Consider the following 12430-nt stretch of genomic DNA (forward strand, 5'->3'; position numbering starts at 1 on the left):
CCAGCGCTTGAGTCTGTCTTGTATGTTCAGCCTTTAGGATGAGCCTAGTGACGAAACAAGAGGTGGATCCTACACGCCTCAGGTGGAATGAAAGCTGCCTAGCCTGGATAAAATTAGCAAAGTTGGCAATCGAAGTTTTTCTTGACACCCAAAAAGCTCATTACAGAAATTATTACTCACCCCCAAGTTAGCAGGAGTCGTTGACCTCTTCTTCATGCTTACTATCTAGATCTATTATCACAAGGCATGTGTAGGCTACACCTTGTCCTCAGTTTACTAACATGTCATCGCGAAATTCCACTTGGGAATTTTCCATTAGCTGACCAAACAATCCCAAACATGCATACGCAATTGAGCATTTGCGTATGACTATTTGATAATGTATTTACAATATTACTATATTGATGTTACATTCACTTACCCTATGGCGGGTCAACACTACTCCTCTATTTAGGTAGGGCTATCAGATGTCCACCAAAAGGAGAACGTTTTGTCGTTTTTGTGTGGTGGCAACTTTCGTCTGGCAGCCATTGAGGCCTTCACTCTGGTGTTTACTGTAATGGCTTAGTGTCTTAGTCAATCCTGAATCATTTCTGGTTTAATGATACAAACAATACCTAGTTGAATGGGGTGTTGATATGAAAATGTTCCATTGCTTGACCAGAACTGCAACTTGAAATAATGGCAGGACAGAAATATGTAGGTTTCGGACCAGGAACGGAAGCCCAAGCACCAACCTGCTGCAGGGGTGGGTTCAAACTATGGAATATCGCTACGACAGTCCGAAGCACATACCACACAACCAGTCTTGACTACCTCCTTCATTAGTCTTTTCGGGAAGTTATCGTTGATTAAATGCAATAAATTCGACGAAACAATGGAATCTTCAGTTGACAAGGCGAATGTCTTGGTGTGTGTGTTTGTCACCGTTCATCAAGAAAAATTTTATGGCGGACACCCGCACGGATGATATGGTAAAGAAAGAATATGGGGTCGTTTTCCCGGTGTGCTCGGCCTTCGGCCTCACCTCTTACCCGCGCGTCTTAAGATACGAACCATCGGTAATGGGGCTTTAACAAATTTACATCTGCTTGGATCCCTTCAGTAATTCAGACAGGCCGATGGAGGAGAGTTTGATGCCAGTTATAAGCCGAACTAGAAGTGTATGTGATTGTGTGGGTGTTTAGCTTTGGGACATGGATCCTGATTTACATTTAAGCAAGAGAGCCTATATAGAGACGTCCTGATTGGAGTATGTAAATTAAGAAAAGATGTTTAGAATACCTGTTGTCTCTAGCTAATGTTTTAACCGTTGCCACGCCACTTCCGTTATATTATTCAAAATCAGACATAGATCTATAGGCCTAAGCTCATTGGATTTTTTTCCTTTGATTATTATGATTATGAAGAAAAAAAAAACAAAGCTAATATAAGGGAAAGAACTGCCGTATATCTCAACACTGTACAATTTATTTCCCTTTCTATATTAAAATGAATTACCGTTACTTAATTAATTAATTGGTTTATTTTTTTATAAATGTTTGTTTCGCTATTAACTATGGATAATTGTGGCAACGTTTCAACTTGATCCGAGAATGAAAACTAGGAGAAATGAAATGTGTACCTGACAGACAGACAGACGGAGTGAGCTTCGATTTCAAAGATTAAGGATGAGTACAGCGTTTCAAACCCAGCAGCGACCTGCATGTCTCCACAACTGATGCAGACATGGGTCTATTTAAGTTTTCGTTTGTGCTTTACTTTGGGCCATAGACTATATATTACATGGACTGCCAACACTAAGGAAACTAAGCATAAGTTCCATTCACCGAGGCGTCCTTGGTTGCGTGGTAAATTGACTTCCGGTAGAATTTGTTACTATATAAAGAAACTATTCCCGAAGATTTTTACCATCACTTTTACAGCAAATCATAAATGGAAACTTAATTGTCATATACGATGTTACAGAGGTAAGTGTGCACAAATCAATTTGTGACTTAGATCTATGACTATAAAGCTTTGTAACTGATTTTCTTAGCCAATATAGATAATTAGCCAAGCCTGTAGGCCCTATTTCGTGTATTCTTGTTTACGACATTAATTGTCTGCTAATTGGTGCTGCCAGTTTGGATTATTTGTTTTTCTTTTTTTTTTTCATCACATTTGATAATTATTATCATTATTTTTACAATGTATATTTTAAATGTGATAAGCGATTTACTGAAAGAGTCAATACATTTCTGAGAGTGTCATTTATTAATTTTGTATGTAATGGGTGATATAGGCCTAAGTTAAGTCTGTGAATGAGTCAGTCTAAATAAAATAACAATATAGTGAGTCAATAAGCCTACAATCTTACATCTTTACCAACTTTTGTTCAGATCTACAAATATTTTTTTTATTCAATTTGATTTTAATTTCAAGATAATGTGCATTTTTATCTATAGTAATGGAAAATCAACCATAAAAAAAAAATCAACGATGTATGTATGACTAACTGAAAAATCTGCATAAAAATTTCGGCCTTCTTATCTTATCTTATATAATACAGACGTTACTTCAAAAAAGAAGATGATTACGTCCTACGCGTCATGCATTTAGTCATGCATATTAACCAATGACTTAAATTCTGCCAAGTCACTGGTTTTCCTGGCTAGCTCAGGCAACCCATTCCATGCTCTAATAGCACTAGGGAAGAAGGAGTATTTGTACAAATTTGTCCTAGCATATGGGACGAGGAATGTGCCTTTATCTTTGTGTCTTTCAGAGTATTTTATTAAATTTTGTTTTTGTATTTGAAGATTATGGTTCAGTGTTTTATGTATTATTGCTACTTTACTTTTGAGCCTTCTGTCCTGAAGGCTTTCTAAATTTAGTGATTTTACTAAAGGTGTTACTCTAGTCAAATGTGAATATTCGTTTGTTATGAATCGCACTGCTCTATTTTGTGTCTGTTCTAGTTTCTTAATGTTTTCTTGAGTTGAGGGGTCCCAAACAGAGGATGCATATTCTATTATTGGCCTAACCAAGGTTAAATAACATTTTAGTTTTATGTTCTTATTTGATTTATAGAAATTTCTTTTAATAAATCCTAATGCTTTGTTTGATTTTTTTGTAGTTTCATCAATATGTGGATTCCATGACAGTTTTTCATTTATTATAACACCTAGGTATTTTGCGTTTTTAGTCTGTGTTACTGGTTTGCCATGAATAAGATAAGTGGAATTAATTTGTTTTAGTTTTTTTGTTACTCTTAACAACTGACATTTTTCTGGGTGGAAAGACATGCTCCAATTTGATTCCCATTTCTGTAATTCATCTAATTCTCTTTGTAAAATATCTGTGTCTTGTGTTGTTTTTATTGTTCTATATATTATGCAATCGTCTGCAAATAATCTGACTTTTGTTCCTGAAGTAATGCAATTTGGTAAATCATTTATGTAAATTAAAAATAGTAGTGGACCCAAGACTGTTCCTTGAGGTACACCTGAGTTTACTGTTATCGGTGTTGATTTAGAGCCATTTATTATTACAGTTTGTTCTCTCCCTATCAGAAAGTCTTTAATCCACTGATGCAGTGGACCATTAATGCCGAAATATTTTAATTTTTTAAGCAAACTATGGTGGTGAACTTTGTCAAAAGCCTTAGAAAAATCTAGTAAGATAGCATCTATTTGTTCACTATTATCTAAACCTTTTGAAAAATCATCAATTTGTCCTTCAAGTTTTTAGTGTTTTTTTTTTTTTAACTAACTAGAATCCCAAATAACATCCAATTCTTCTAAAAGCTATAAAAAGATCTGATATTGTTTGGAATATATTCGCCCAATAAAATTTTAGAATCATCAGGCTCTACTTCACTAGAAAGTGATTGTACACATAAACATGTAGACTTTCACCCAGATGTAGTGACCTATGGCTATAAACTTTATCTACAAATACGAACTTACACTCAACACACTACTACACTACTATATATATATAATAGAACACTAAACACTATTTATGTAAATGCCCATTTTTAAGTTTGTAAAATAATAATTTGTTTTTATAAAAAATCTGGCTATGCCTATAGTACTCTTAACAAAATTATGACTAAAAATATTATGAACGTCGAGTCTCTAGATTCATCATCTTTGTGTGTCTGATAAATCCAGAGAATGAAGATATAGAATCTATATAGGCCCCCTATTATATAGAATCTAGCTCTAGTTGACTCTAGACTAGATCTAGGATAATTTCAAGTCTAGATGTTCAGCTTCATCTTACCTTGATCTTGATGATTAATTTTAATCTGACTTCCTGACTTGTTAACTTAAACTTCGTCTTACTTAGCCCTTAGGCGCCTTAGCCTTAGCTTCTTCATATGTGAATCATGAATGGAAGTGCTTGGCTCACAGTGTCACAGATCGTTCTTTAAACTATTTGAAGATCTACTTTATCTTTACTAACGACTCTAATCTATATCTAGTTTATATCTATATTTTATATGATAATAATAGACCTAGACTCTTATACTTATAATAAAGACAAAGTTATAAGATCTAGAATCTGTATCTAGATCTATTCCCATTTGTGATTTATACACTGATTATACACTACAGATTTAATGTTTCTGATGAGCAATACTACTATCTACAGCCATGCCCATTAACATAGACCCTACTCATGTACTAGATCTAGCTCTTTTGATCACAACTCATATCTTGCCTAGATATAAACAACTGTACTAGATTGGACTAGACATTCTAATCGGTTCTATTTTCGTTTTTCATTATTCTCACATATTCTAGTAGGCAATAGGTACCAAATTGTGCTATTTATTCACTGTAGATCTAGATCTTAACTTTTCTCTTAACTACCAAAGAAGTACACAAAGAATGTTGAAAGGTACCCAAAGGGCTCTAATTGCTACCATTCAATGTGTGGATTCAAGTATTTACCCAGATACTGCCACAATATGCTGTTATTGTTTTCAAAGGAGTTTTCACACAGTGCCAGAAGCTGTATAAATACATTTAACAGTAAGTTTTTAAGTAATTAATCATTTATTTTTAAACGTTATGTAAGTCTATTTTAATTGTAAGAATCCATGTGCTATTTTATTTAAAGCTAACTTATAGGTGAATATTTACACAATATTGTTGTTATGTTGTAAATAAAACATATTATATTCCCTCCAGCCTGTGCAGGGTATTTCTAAAGTGATAATTTTCTCATGCAGGCCAATACCACTCTTTTGTTATCTAAGGTGTTTTCCTTCAAATTATACTTTCTTGCATAAGAATTAAATATATTATGCAACAATTCTCAATTAGAAGTACAGATTAACCAGTTATCTTGGTGGAAAAGGATGTCAGATGAGTTGAGAAAATGCTTAAAGAAAGTCTTTACTTAATTCTTTGAACTAAGTCACTATAAATATTTTGGAGATTTTTTAAATTTAATTAGAATTTTATTATTGCTCACATTAAAAGCAATTGTTCTTTTCTTTTCCGCAGATGTATATTTCAAGAAGAAATGATGCTTTCTTATTTCTAAGAGTTTATCAATAGGATGAATGCCACAAAACTCACTTGTTATGCCAGAAACTCTTCCTACGAAACTTCCAGTAAGTAAAAAAAAAAGTAGAGTTTCCCTTTCAGACCTTGTGATTGATAGGGCAGATGATGTAAAGATCATCTGTTTCTGACCATTCTGTTGCCTACGGTTAACGAGGGTGTCATGTGGCCAGCACAGTGACCAACCGCCATTACTTTCCCCAACTAATGTCAGGTACCCATTAGAGCTGAGTGGACTCAGACTCAAATTAAAAATTCCAGTCTTCACCAGGATTTGAACCCCGGTCCCCGGTTCAGAAGCCAAGCGCTTTACCGCTAAGCCACCAGACGTCCTTCCAGTAAGTAGGGCAGCTTAAAATTTAATACTTTTATCTTAGTGCAAAAAGAATAAAAGCTGTCTTCAAATTCTCCCTTTAAATTTGCAAAGATATGTTTATAATTTAATGTATGCAGTAAAAAATTATGTTTCAAACACTCAGTACAATATTCAATGACTCTTTATTTGGGTTACCTCAGCATGCTTGTGCAGAAAATTTCCTGAATTTTTTTTTAAATCTGTTCCCTTCACTTTCAAGTGCATTTAATCATTCATTAAATTTTCATAATATTACTGAATATAATGTCAAAGATTAAATATTGTTATTATTATACTATTCCTTTTTTTTGTAATATTTTAGTTTCATAATATGTTCCCATAGCATTTTTTGTGTAAAACCTCTAATATACTTTACTATACTCCTAATATACTTTTTAAGGAACTGTTTTGTTAGATGTTTTCAGAATTGATTTTATCCGTAAAGGACTTGAACATATGGAAGTTTGGTACTATATGAAACTAAGATTGAATTGGTGACTTGTTATGAATTTAATGTATGTTGTTTCTATTCCATCAACAGTACTAGAATTTGTCCAGTGCCTGTGATCCTCTGAGTTGAAGGAGAATGTGCTCCATAATACCTACTAGGAGCTTGCTGATAGCTGGAAGTTCATGAATACTATGTTGTCCTTGATTTGATGATTCTGAAAACTACCATTTCTGAAGACTTGAGCATTATTTCTATAATTTAAAAAAATCTTTTCAGGAAATATTGTGTTTATAATATTAAGAAAGTGAAGATAATATTGTTCTTACTAATATTATTGACTTATTAAAATAGAAAGCACATCATTACCAATATTCACTTGTCAATAAATGTTAGCATTATTCAATTTTTAGTTACATGTTCAAACTATTAAATTTTATTATTTAAATTATAGCAACTTTCTCTTTCAGTACAGCTTAAGATACATTCCTGTAAAAAGTCTACAATAATAAGTTAATGTCGATGTAGTATTGTTCAGACACTTACAAGTTTAATCATCTATACTTCACAAAAAAAAAGTGTTTGAATGGTTTTCATTTGTTTGTACATCAAATATGTATTAATATAATTATCATTTTTAGATGAAACATTAAATACTGAAGATGACCATTTCAATTTCTGATGTAGGCCTATTCTCATTTCATGAAATAAACAGAATATTATCTGAAATTTCATCCCTTCATGGTAACTGTAACTGGCTTCATAAAAAAATGGAGTGATGACTGGGTTGACTATACATTTTTGTATAAATAATGCATCAATGAATGTAGCTTATACTGTTCTTTTCCTCATCTTGAAATGTGTGTACTGATAATTAGCTGTTGCATGATACAAATATCTTCTACTCATTACAATAGCATATTTCCATGCTGTTTGGCTAAGTGGAAGCAGATAAAATTTGTTCCTCTATTAGCTGTAAAATCTCGAAATTCATGAGCAGCTGAGAAAAAAAGAAAAGAAATTCAAACTAGTTTAGACATGTTATAAATATATATATTTGCTAATTAAAAAATGTAAGACTACTTTATGTTACAACAATGGACAGCATCTTTAAAGTTGATTTCAATGCAATCACAAGAAATAATTTTTTCTCTACAATTAGGCCTGCTTTAATGATTTTTTTTATGTAAATAAATTTTATGCATAGGATTAAATATAACATGTACTTAAGGAGATTTTTTACCTATTATTTCACAATTACAAGTAATTTAAAGTGATACATGTATTGATAACACAATGTTATTGGAGAAAGTAAAAGAAAATCTCACTTGTAGTAGATCCCTTTCAATTTGAAAGTTAGTGACAATCAAATCAGGTTTGTGGAAGTAGTATGCTCCTTAAGTAAAAAAAAACAATGAAAAATGCATTATAAAAAGTTTTCGCTTTAAATAAAATTTCTCTTGGGTGACTTGAGTAGAAAGTAATAGAAATATGAACTTCATTTAGCAATATGCTCACACTAAGCAGAAGTGGTTTTTACTAGTGAAAATTGTCTGTCCAAATAAGCTATTGAAACTACTGTTAGCTTCACATGATATGAACTGTAAAGTTTGACAGTTCTTCCTCTAAGACTTTTAGGTACCGGTATTATCTATCAAGAGCAGGGTAAAACAAGGATGGGTTTTGGCCATGAACACTATTCGGAATTGTTTCGTCTGTACTCTCATAGCGCCTTGGAAGATGGAGTAGGCCCTATATATCCACAGTAGATCGGATGGAAGGCTTCTTAAACTGGCTTGACCAAAACGAGGAAACTACATAACCTGATTAGGGAACTGATGTTTGACGACGATGCTGCTCTCACTACCTTTCGCAGTAATTATTACAAAGGCTAGTCAATACTTCAGTCTTACAATAACTCTCACCAAGACAGAAAAAAGGGCATAAAAAGTCACCATCATCAAACTCCATTTGAGTGAGGGCTTGAGAGGCTCAAATCTTCTCTTGCAAAAGACCTGGACAGAAACCCTGCTGTATTGCGTAGTGCATACATGTCACCATACAGATCGAGAATTTTTGGTTCTGACCTGTTGAGACTGAGATCAGCAAGTCTGGGGCAGTCAAACAGAAAATGAGGCACGGGGGCACCAGGATTCGAAATTTGGCCATAGCCGTGAGAAACATGAGGCAACAGGACAGTGGCCTGTCCTGCACTGTGTTATAATAACTTGCCATAAAACATCACAGAATGTACTTTTTCTATTTTATCAACGACAGCATCTAAATGCCAAACATACTTTTCTTACATTTTTCAACTCGGAGAAAACTTTACATCTAGACTTATTACTTTTACTTTAGGCCTACACATAATATAGGACTTTTTTACAACTTATAAACGAAAGGTCATTTTAGCCTATTATAGTAAGAGCATATAGATCTAATTTTACCGGGTTATCCTTCTGAATAAGTCTTACTATTTGGTTTATATATATATATATATATATATAGGCTATGCTCTCACAAGAACCTCAATTCAATCAATGTCGTAAACAAGAAAATACACGAAATACAGGCTTGGCTAATTAGTCTATATTGGCTAAGAAAATCAGCTATAAAGCTTTACAGTTATAGATCTAAGTCAGAAATTGATTTGTGCACACTTACCTCTGTAACATCTTCTTTAACAATTCAGTTTCCATTCATGATTTGCTGTAAAAGTGGTGGTGAAAATCTTCGAGAATGGTTTCTTTATACGTAAAAAAAAATCTACCGGAAGTCAATTTACCACGCAACCAAGGACGCCTCCGTGAACGGGACTTGTTTATTGAAAAATATAGGCTTAGTGCGTAGAGTTGGCAGTCCATGTAATATATAGTCTATGCTTTGGGCGAATTAATTTACTATTTAAACAAAAAATGTTTAAATATCTAGAGGCTAAATGGAAATTTAGTTTGGATCTTCTCTGATAAGCTTTGTCTGAGCATATTTCATGTGTGTTGTTATTAAATATATATATATATATATATATATATATAAACAAGAGAAACATAAAAACATACTTAAAAAAAATGATATAAAGTATAACTGTATCAATCAGTTTGAATCAGTCATGTAATTAAATTTGTAATGGATCAAGGCCTACCATAATAAATCTGTTCGATTAGAAATAGTTTTACCAAGTGTTTTTGTTTATCGCAATGTCATGCTTCTAGCTATCTCAATGCGCAATGATCTTATCAATTTGTCTGGACCAGTTTGGGAAACGGGGAGGGGAGATCGAAGTAAATCTGTGTGAATCTTACCGTGATCGCTTTTGAAATGCATTGTCGAAGAAAAAATTGTAAGACTTGAACTCAAATTCAGGGCTCAAGTCTCCTCAACTTATACCACCACATCTGTCAAGTACTATTTTTACCCTTTTTCGATACCAAATAAAACGGTTAATTGCCAATAGTTCATTACCGAATTTGTTTTTTCTTTAATTTATTGTTGTTTTGTCAGGTACAAGAAATAGTTGTGCAAAATTTCAACTTCATTCGAGAATTGGTCTGGGAGAAATAACGTGTACAAACTTTTTACCACCAGACAGACAGACAAGTTACCCTGGACAAGCTTTGTAAAAAGACACTTTCTTTTGAAGACGTTTTGGTCGTATTATTTAGCTTGCGCTCCAACATTTTGCAAGTTAATGCCCCTGCCTCTATTGTTGTAGGCTATATCAAGTAGAGCACTTTGTGTTGATCTAGCGAAGCTTGTTATTGCATCTGATTAATTTCTGTTGACGTCAAGGTGGCCTAACGAGCTGGGTATGCTATGAAATCTAGCAGACGAAAAAGAACGAGAATGCTTTAAATTATCTCCCATTTATCCTGGCTGCATTTGCTTTAAAAAAAAAGATTTGACGTTGGGGTATACTTTCTATACCAGCGGCTCTCGACATTTATACTTCATACAAATCTGGCCCCGGTGTTTGTTAACGCGCTTTATATAGTTTAATTATTATTACTAACAGATACAGTGGTCCCTTTGTCTTTCGCGGGTCCGACTTTCACTTACCACGGTGTTGTGAAAAGATTTCGGTGTGCGTGTGTTTGTCGCAGAGTAGAGTGTCATCCTTAAGTTACACCCCTGTCCTGTACCTGCCCCCCCCCCCGGCATGCTACCCTGCCTCATCGTGGCGCCCGGGTGGAAACGGTCGTGAAAGGACTAGGCCAAAGAGTAGCACAACAAGGTTCCCGCGGAAGTGTCTAAGAGGGTGCGAGAGCATCCTCATTGAATTGTGCGGGGATTAAAAGAACTCCAGCAGCGATCTGTCAACGTCCAGGCGCCGTCCCTCAAGGGGCCGTTACATAAATGGCGTGTCCCGCACGGTTAGCCTGTGGCAAAGAACACATACACTTACTATCACAATACAATAAAGGAAAATGACGGGGGTCCCGGTGGTGCGGCCTTCGGCCGAGTCTCTAGTCCGCGAGTCCAGAGTGTCCGTGTCCACCGGAAGTGAACGCAATATCAAACCCCGAGTCTCATCCCCCGTCAGACAGGGTGGTGTGAAGGAGGAACACACCGCCCACTTCAGGCCGGTAGAAGGGAGCTCTTGTTCGCTTTCGCTGGCCTTAGAGTTCCAAGTGCGATGCACAGCTCTACGTGACAATTTCAGATGTGACTGCCCAGTGGTTGAACGGGTCAGCCTAGCAGGGGTAACGTCAGGAATGCAGAACAACAGTTGAACTTCTAGACCTGTTGGTGTAGTTCTGAGATACAAACTTAGTAGTGAATTAAGCGCCTCAGATAGATATTTAAGAAAGATCTACGAGTTTGTTACTTTCAATACCAGTTTGTTATTATTACATGAAAATAGAAAGTCATCACTCGCGGGCTTTCAACAAAAAAAAAATTATTAAAGGGACAAATACCGACGTGTTATTCGGCGGCCACCTGATGTATACGTACACTATTGGAAAAATGAATAGGTCATCGAAGCGCCAATAGAAGTCGAGACTTTTCCCATTATGTTTATAGATAGCAGGATGAACAAAAAATGTAAAAGAATTTTAAAAAAGTAAAGTTCCCCTTTCAGACCTTGTGGTCTATAGGGCAGATTATGTTTCTGTTTCTGTGGCCTACGGTTAACAAAGGTGTCATGCGGCCAGCACAACAACCAACCGCCTTTACTTTTCCCTAACTAATGTCAGATTAGAGCTGGGTGGACTCAGAGGCGCCTAAAGATCCCGAAATTAAAAATCCCAGTCCTCACCAGGATTCGAACCAAGCGCTTTACCGCTCAGCCACCGCGCCTCCTAACAAAAAATGTAATTTGGGAAAATTATAATCAACAAATAAGTCTTTTGTAAAATTCAAATTTTCTTGTCATGTTACTCTACCGGCGGAGGGGGGGGGGGGTGAGTTTTGTTACTATTTGTTATAAGGAGTGGAGTGTATTTTTTTCTCCACACACACACATGTCCTCGACAACAAAAAATGAAAATATCAATGTGATTTTATTAATTAACTTTTAAAGTATTTAAAGTAATCTATCAAAATCGGTTCTTAAAGAGCAGCTAACAATCATTTTTCGTTCTTAGTAATGAGTTGAATCAAGTTTACTCGACTCCGGAACTTTATCTGTGAATGGACTTATGGCAAGTGTGATTTCACTTGGATGGCTGCCTGGTCGTGAGGTTTGCGCGCTGGACTGTCGTTTAGATTTATCGATTGTCGAGGGTTCAAATCCTGTCCGCTCCCATCTTCAACTCTGAAGGAGCATCCGAAACATGTAAAACATTTTACAAACAAACAATTGCAAACGGGATGTCATGTAGATGTTTTAAAGTACGATGCATTTCGTCAGCACGCATGCGCAAATGTTCATTAAATCACGTTTGTCAAGTTCAATGCCATTCCCAGAAAGCAGTAGTGTTGGATACATGTACATTTTAGTTTCCTCCAATTTTGTTGGCCAAAGCCAAAGTTTCATTTAGAAAGATCAAATTTGTTTTAGTCAAATCGAGGCATTCAGCATTACAGCCTCGCTTTCACAAGGAATAATATCCAAATTTATGTTCA

General features: G+C 35.1%; 2 long non-coding RNA genes across 2 annotated transcripts; one reads left to right on the plus strand and one right to left on the minus strand.

Annotated features, from left to right (window-relative positions):
- The first annotated feature begins 3970 nt into the window (after positions 1-3970).
- Positions 3971-7098, plus strand: LOC129924893 (uncharacterized). Its single transcript, XR_008776772.1, has 3 exons — positions 3971-5024; positions 5502-5611; positions 6458-7098. It is a non-coding gene; the product is annotated as an uncharacterized LOC129924893 (long non-coding RNA).
- LOC129924894 (uncharacterized) lies at positions 6893-8865 on the minus strand. The gene is made up of 3 exons (XR_008776773.1): positions 8812-8865; positions 7693-7760; positions 6893-7364 (listed from the first exon to the last, which is right to left on the minus strand). It is a non-coding gene; the product is annotated as an uncharacterized LOC129924894 (long non-coding RNA).
- Between the last annotated feature and the right edge of the window lie 3565 nt (positions 8866-12430).

The sequence above is a fragment of the Biomphalaria glabrata genome, chromosome 3 (assembly GCF_947242115.1).
Source record: "Biomphalaria glabrata chromosome 3, xgBioGlab47.1, whole genome shotgun sequence".
Lineage (NCBI taxonomy): Eukaryota > Metazoa > Mollusca > Gastropoda > Planorbidae > Biomphalaria > Biomphalaria glabrata.